The sequence below is a fragment of the Eutrigla gurnardus genome (genome assembly GCF_963514095.1).
Source record: "Eutrigla gurnardus genome assembly, chromosome: 8".
Taxonomy (NCBI): domain Eukaryota; kingdom Metazoa; phylum Chordata; class Actinopteri; order Perciformes; family Triglidae; genus Eutrigla; species Eutrigla gurnardus.
In genome coordinates, this window is record NC_139922.1 from 1,066,838 (window position 1) to 1,073,798 (window position 6,961).

The 6,961-nt window shown below is 44.2% G+C and overlaps 1 long non-coding RNA gene across 1 annotated transcript; it reads right to left on the minus strand.

Annotated features, from left to right (window-relative positions):
* Positions 1–4,903: 4,903 nt before the first annotated feature.
* On the minus strand, positions 4,904–5,753 carry LOC311017289. Its single transcript, XR_014597617.1, has 3 exons — positions 5,574–5,753; positions 5,425–5,496; positions 4,904–4,964 (listed from the first exon to the last, which is right to left on the minus strand). It is a non-coding gene; the product is annotated as an uncharacterized lncRNA (long non-coding RNA).
* Positions 5,754–6,961: the final 1,208 nt, after the last annotated feature.

A 6,961-nucleotide genomic window follows, 5' to 3' on the forward strand; every position in this document is an offset into this window, starting at 1 on the left:
CCTCCCTGCTGTCTTCTCATCATACAGGAACCCTTCATTGCCCCTTAGACTTTTAAACTTGCAATATTAGTTGTGAAAATAAAGTTGATTGTTATAATTTATTGAACCACGTCTCCTGCCATTTTGAGTTACGTACCTGTGTCCTTTTCCTTTTACTGATTAGACTTAAATTTCACTTTAAAGGTCCTGGGGTGAAACCCCCCAGGTGGCGTTGTCGGTTTGAGTTATAGAAATTATAGATTTAGTAAATTCCCTTTTATTAATTTAATTATTTATTTTGGTCCAAAACCCCTCGTACTGCCACATTTGATATTTCCTATGGAGAGTTAGCCTTTGTTCTCCTAGTTTTGGTCATAGGATCATATGATAATTACCATATTTACTGATAAAAATGGATCTAACATTTCATATTCATTGCTAGAGTGATGATTATTTGATTCTCTCAGGTCAGTTTCTCTGATGTTTGCTTAATGTAAATGATGGGCTCTTGAATTCAAGTTTTGTACATCTCTCTCAACCCATTTTCACAACTTCAACTGTTGTTTGAACAGGAGTGTTCATATTTGTTGTTTTTGTGTAGACAAGTGCAGTCTACATGGTTCACATGAATTTTTCTTGTTTTTCTCTTAATGTATGGGGAGTGCGAGATAACTTAAAGAAAAGCTTTATTTCTATTTTGTAGCTATCAAAACAAGGATGTTTGCTTTTTACAAGAAACCCATTCATCTTCTAAAGATGAAGCATTCTGGTGTATTCAGTGGGGAGGTAAAGCTATTTTTGGCTCTAATTTCTCTGGAGGTGTTTTGATATTGTTCCACCCTAAGGTTTTGTATTCAGAGGCATCAGATGATGGAAGGTGTATTTTGGTGGTAATTAAAACTGGGGATAACATATTTATATTGGTAAATGTTTATGATTTTAATGAGAGGAAATCTAATATTACCCTCCAATTTTTGTCTGATAAAATTTTGCAAGAGAGAAACAAAATTCTTCGGCATCTATAATTGTTGGCGGTGACTTTAATGAGGCTCCAAACTTGCTAGAGGGAATCCAGATAATTTTAATCCTGTTATGTGACTTTTGTGGTAGTCTAGCTTTATTAGACGCCTTATGAATTTTACATCCGCAGGAAACAAACCTCTATACTTGGTTCAAATCTGATTTAACGCAAAGATCCCGGTTAGATTTGTGGCTCATTTCTGATAATTTAGCCCCTTTGGTTCAAACAAGTAATATTACTGCTGCTGCTTTAACAGACCATGCAGGTATTTATATTTCTTTTTCAAATTCAAATTCTACCCTTCGTAGCAAACCTGGATATTGGAAATTAAACGCTTCCTTTCTAAAACACTCTGCTTACTGCTCAGGTATCAGGGAAATTATTACTAAATTCCAGTCAATATCTGAAGTTACGCACACTTCAAAATGGGAGTTATTTAAACATGAATGCCAACGTTTCTCAATACGTTACGGGAAGCAGCATTCAAAAGATATAAACAAGGATTATACTGACAATATAAAAGAGATGAATGACATCTTAAAAATGCCTGTTCCAAACAATGAGGATAAAGAGAGGTTACATTCATTAAGGGAAGAATTTGATCATGGAGAAAGAAATTCTTCCTCCTTCTTTAGTTTGGAGAAAAAACATGGTGAGGCAAGGAAAATTTCTGCATTATATATTGATAACAATCCCTCTGAGAATGAGAAGGCTATTTCCTCATTTATTTCAAATTTCAGAAGTTATACACATCCTCCTTTGACCCTTATGCTTGTCATGTATTTTTAGACAAAGTAAACCCATTTATACCAAAAATATCTGTAGAAAATTGTGAGCTTTGTGAAAGTCCAATAACATTAAATTAATTAGTCTATTGTTACAAAAATGCCACTTAATAAAAGTTCTGGCCCAGATGGATTAACTTATGAATTTGATGTAACCTTTTGGGAAGATATAAAACACATGCTTTTGGAAACCTTTGCAGATTGTGCCAAGAATAAGGAGTTGATGGTTTCTATGAAGCAAGGCATAATTTCTCTTATTCCAAAACCAAACAAAGATCTTCTATTTCTTGATAATTGGCAACCTATTACCTTGCTTTGTCAGGCCTGGACTAGAGAGAGGACTCAGATGCAGGGCTGAATCAAATTTCAACAGGTCTTTATTCTGAAATGTATAAGTGTCAAGACAGAGGGATAACCAAACGGGCTGTGAAACCTTAACCTGACTACGCTGGATATTTGGTGAACAAACAAAAATAGAAAAACAAGGACTAAACTTAAAAACCTCACCAATGGTGAGAACTCCAGGGGACTCGGAGAAACAATTAGACAAGAAACTAAAAAGGCTAAACAAAAATTGTCTCACAAGGGAGAAAAACTAAGGCTACTCTATGAAACAAGTGAATAAAGAAAACAAAATCGCTCCAAAAGGAAGGCAAAAGGGCAAACAAAAACTGTGAGCTGAGCTACACTGTGAAAAATTACAAACAAAACAATGTCTTCTTGAGGCACATAAATAACAGAACAAAAAACCAACATTGAATTTCCATTAGTGATGTGACTTCCGAAACGGGCGTGTCGGCACCTCACTGAAGTCCCGGATCGAAACGTGCCGAAAAGCGGTTCTGAAACGCCCATGTCACGTGACTGTAGTTCAGTGATTGAAGGAACGCCTCTGTTTCGAAACAGCTATTCCAAGACGGGCAGATCCTTTGAAATACTGGCAAGAGCGACGTGCTGTCTTCCCTAATTTGTACCAACTGACTAAGAAATGGTTAAAGGAGAAATCCGGTCATTTTTGACCCCATTGTCGTTGTCCTCAGGGTCATCCCGACTTATTAGAAGCAAAAAACCCGACAAAAATTGACGTTGCCTAGCCCGAGATCTGTACCTGCCTGGCAGCCTTCCAGACTCACTCCAATGCTAACCCATTGGGGCACGTTATATCTGCTTTCCTGGGCCTCAGAAAACAATTCCAAGACCACAGGTTGGGTCCGTACAAGACACCACGGTGCTCGTTTAGCTCAAATAGTGTGGCAAAATGACATAAATATGTGTGTTTTAGCATGAAGTTACTCACCTCAAATCACCCCGTAGACGTTAGCAGTAGATAGCCGAGCGCCTGTCGTCCCTCCCAGTCACCGCAGAAACGAAAACGTTTTCCTCGTAGTTTTGATTTTATATCCATAAAGAAACGACCGAGCTGTGCAGTCGTCCTGTCCGTAATAAATCCAGGAAGCTGTCATGTCCATATGTATGACTATGTTACACATAGCAATGATAGCTTACAGCTAGTAACGTGCCGGGCGCTCGTCCGTCCCACTCACCACAGAAACGAAAACGTTTTCCTCATAGTTTTGATTTTGTATCCATAAAGAATTGATCAATCAGTGCAGTCGTCATGTCCGTAATAAATCCATGAAGCTGTTACGTCCATATGTATGACTGTTACAACATAGCAACGATAGCTTCAGCTAGTAACGTGCCGGGCGCTCGTCCGTCCCACTCACCGCAGAAACGAAAACGTTTTCCTCGTAGATTTTGTATCCATAAAGAAACGATCGAGCTGCGCAGTCGTCCTGTCCGTAATAAATCCAGGAAGCTGTCATGTCCATATGTATGACTATGTTACACATAGCAACGATAGCTTACAGCTAGTAACGTGCCGGGCGCTCGTCCGTCCCACTCACCACAGAAACGAAAACGTTTTCCTCATAGTTTTGATTTTGTATCCATAAAGAATTGATCAATCAGTGCAGTCGTCATGTCCGTAATAAATCCATGAAGCTGTTACGTCCATATGTATGACTGTTACAACATAGCAACGATAGCTTCAGCTAGTAACGTGCCGGGCGCTCGTCCGTCCCACTCACCGCAGAAACGAAAACGTTTTCCTCGTAGATTTTGTATCCATAAAGAAACGATCGAGCTGCGCAGTCGTCCTGTCCGTAATAAATCCATGAAGCTGTTATGTCCATATGTGTGACTATGTTACAACATAGCAATGACTGCTTACAGCTAAACAGTAGCCTGGAGCCAAAACAATGCAAGTCTCGCGCAAGTTCCCGTCTGCCGTCCTCACTCTGGAGCTGTTTTCAAGCCAGTACAGTGAAAAATCTTGGACAGTCGCGCAAGGGTCACTTTGATCTCACTCTGTTGATGAGAGACTGCAGTCTGCACACGCGACACGCGACTCCCACTCGTGCTGTCAATACAACTAGCCTACTGAGACTGCGCGAGGTTTGTTGTCTTTGTAGCAGGTTCAACTGTCACACAGGCTAAGCAATCTTACTATGTAGGCTAGCGCTAGTTACACTGTCATATGGACATGACGGCACTGCTCGATGGAAAGAAGTTTTTCACTGTATTGGCTTGAAAACAGCTCCAGAGTGAGGACGGCAGACGGGAACTTGTGGAGACTTGCATTGTTTTGGCTCCAGGCTACTGTTTAGCTGTAAGCAGTCGTTGCTATTGTGGCATGATGGTTAAGGAGTTAAAGTTGCAACAACGCCACCTGGGGTAATTTCACCCCCAGGAAATTCTAAGGTAACCTTTTATGAAGGAGGTCACACGGGTTCGATATACCACAGGTGCAAGAGACGGTTTTCAAATTAAAGAACACTTTATTTAACATATGTCAATCAGCAAAATAATCAAAACTTCACTCACTCACTCACCCACACACACACACACTACACACACGCACACACCGACACACACACTACACACACACACTACACACACGCACACACGCACACACACGCACGCACACACCAGTTGCATAACATTACACCCTACAATAACAGATCAAAAAGCAGGACGGTAGTCTACTGGCGGCAGGACCAAACCAAAAATATGGAGGTCTGTAAATTAAACACCTGTGCAACAACACTCACACACACTGGACACTCGTGAAGGGGGACCACCACCAGGGACGGAACTGCCGCCTTGGACCACAGCACCTAACCAAAACACACAAAACAAGTTAAAACATGCAACCGGGTGCAACACAAGGCTGGTGCGACAAAACAATAAAAACAAAAACACAGAAATACACAAACATGAACTCACAAAAATGGAAACTAATTACTAAAGCACAAATCAATGAACACAGTGGAGTGCCCCTTTAAATGTGGGCAGCTTTGTAGTGACCACGCCAAAAGCGCTCAACTGACCAGCTCGTTAGGACACATTCATGGGACAGCCACACAGCTGATTAACAAACGGAAAATCAGCAGTGAAAAAAAAGGAACGTCCGTCAATGTAACAGAGCCAAAACAGCAGCGTGGATCTTCAGGAGGGGTGGCTGGACACAGACCAACCATTCACCACGGCCTCTACAAGAAGGCACACCACTATAATTTAGCAAACACATTAAAACACATTAAAATCGACATCTCTAGAAAATGAATTTGTACATACCACGACGCGACGCTACAGTGACGCCCAGAGCGACGGAGGGACAACGGCTCGTGCTGCGGGTCAATCACTCAGCTACACCAGAACACAACGAATATTAAGCCGGGAACTGAGCGACAGAGCCGCTGGATGGCAGACAATTGCTAACTTACTGAGAGGAACAGGTGAGCGCATCCCGGAAGGGCCTCCGGCGGAGCGCCTCGTCTCCCACAGCCCCAGCGGCCGCTTGGCTGCAAAGAGCGGAGATCGCGTCATCAAAATGCCCATTTACGCACAAATGCACAACAGAGGACTGGCAAAGAGCATTACCTAGATGAGGAGGAATGTAAGCCCGCAACAGCCACGCCGAAACACAGCGAAGGACAGGCTGCAGCCACAGAAGGAAACGAGACACAGGTGTGTCTGCACCTCTATATGTAGGGGTGTGTCGTACCGCCCCTCATTCAGGGTGCCCAACGAGTTGGCACAGTGCCATATAGTGGCAGGAAGGGAAACGACCTGTCACATCTACCCCCCTTTTTTTCGCATCGTCGGCCCGGCGATGGACAGAGAACCTAAAGGAAACTAACTCCAAGGCCGGAAAATGGCAACCTGGGCGTTAGACACAAGGTCTGGGCCTCTGCCAGCAGTGTTTTGATGGCTAACCGGCTGAGGGAGATGATTGACATTAGAGTGCTGGCCAGCAGTAGAGCGAGCTGTTCTACGCAATGCCTGCTGACCAGTACTTGGCTGGTTAGTTGGGGACAACAATAAGGCCGGTGGTGCGGCCCGCTCAGGTGCTGAAGATGTTGTCGGAAGAAAACTGACCAGCCTAGGGGTCACAATGGGAAGGCCTGTAGGACAAGCGGCACCCGGGGCAGCTGCAGGTGGCGGGCAGGGTGATTTAGAAACCAAGAACCACAGTTCGCTGTCACTGGAAGACTCGCCATCCGTTGCTGCCAGGGCCGGTGGAGGGGATCTGTCTGGTGGGGGGTCGGCAACTTCAGGCTGAATTGCAGCCTTCAGCATTCCCCGATGCACATTCCGAACCTTATGCAGGTCATTTACCGGAGCAACAGTATAAACTGCTCCTTCACCAGCAGGGGCTTTCACAACCTGATGGATCACCGAGCTCCAGAGATCTTGTATTTTCTGGTGCCCCCTAACACTGTGGTCCTTCAAGTAGATTAGCTGGCCCACCACCAAAGGTGCCTCCCGGACCTGCTGATCATGGCGCTCTTTCCGTCGGCCAGCAGCAACCAACATCCTTTCACGGGCACCCTCAAAAGCAACTTGGAGTCTCGCTTGGTGCTCAGCCACCCAGTCCTGCACCTGGCCTGGTATTGGATCCTGGACGCGTCCCAGGAGAAAGTCAACTGGAAGACGAGGCTCCTGTCCGAATAGGAGGAAGAAAGGGGACTCGCCTGTGCCCTGATGAGGGGTTGTATTATAACAGTACAGCACCTGTGGCAAACAGGCGGCCCAATCCCGTTTCCGGGAGACTGGAAGGGTACGGAGGAGGTTATGCAAAGTGCGGTTAAACCGCTCGCATTGGCCATTA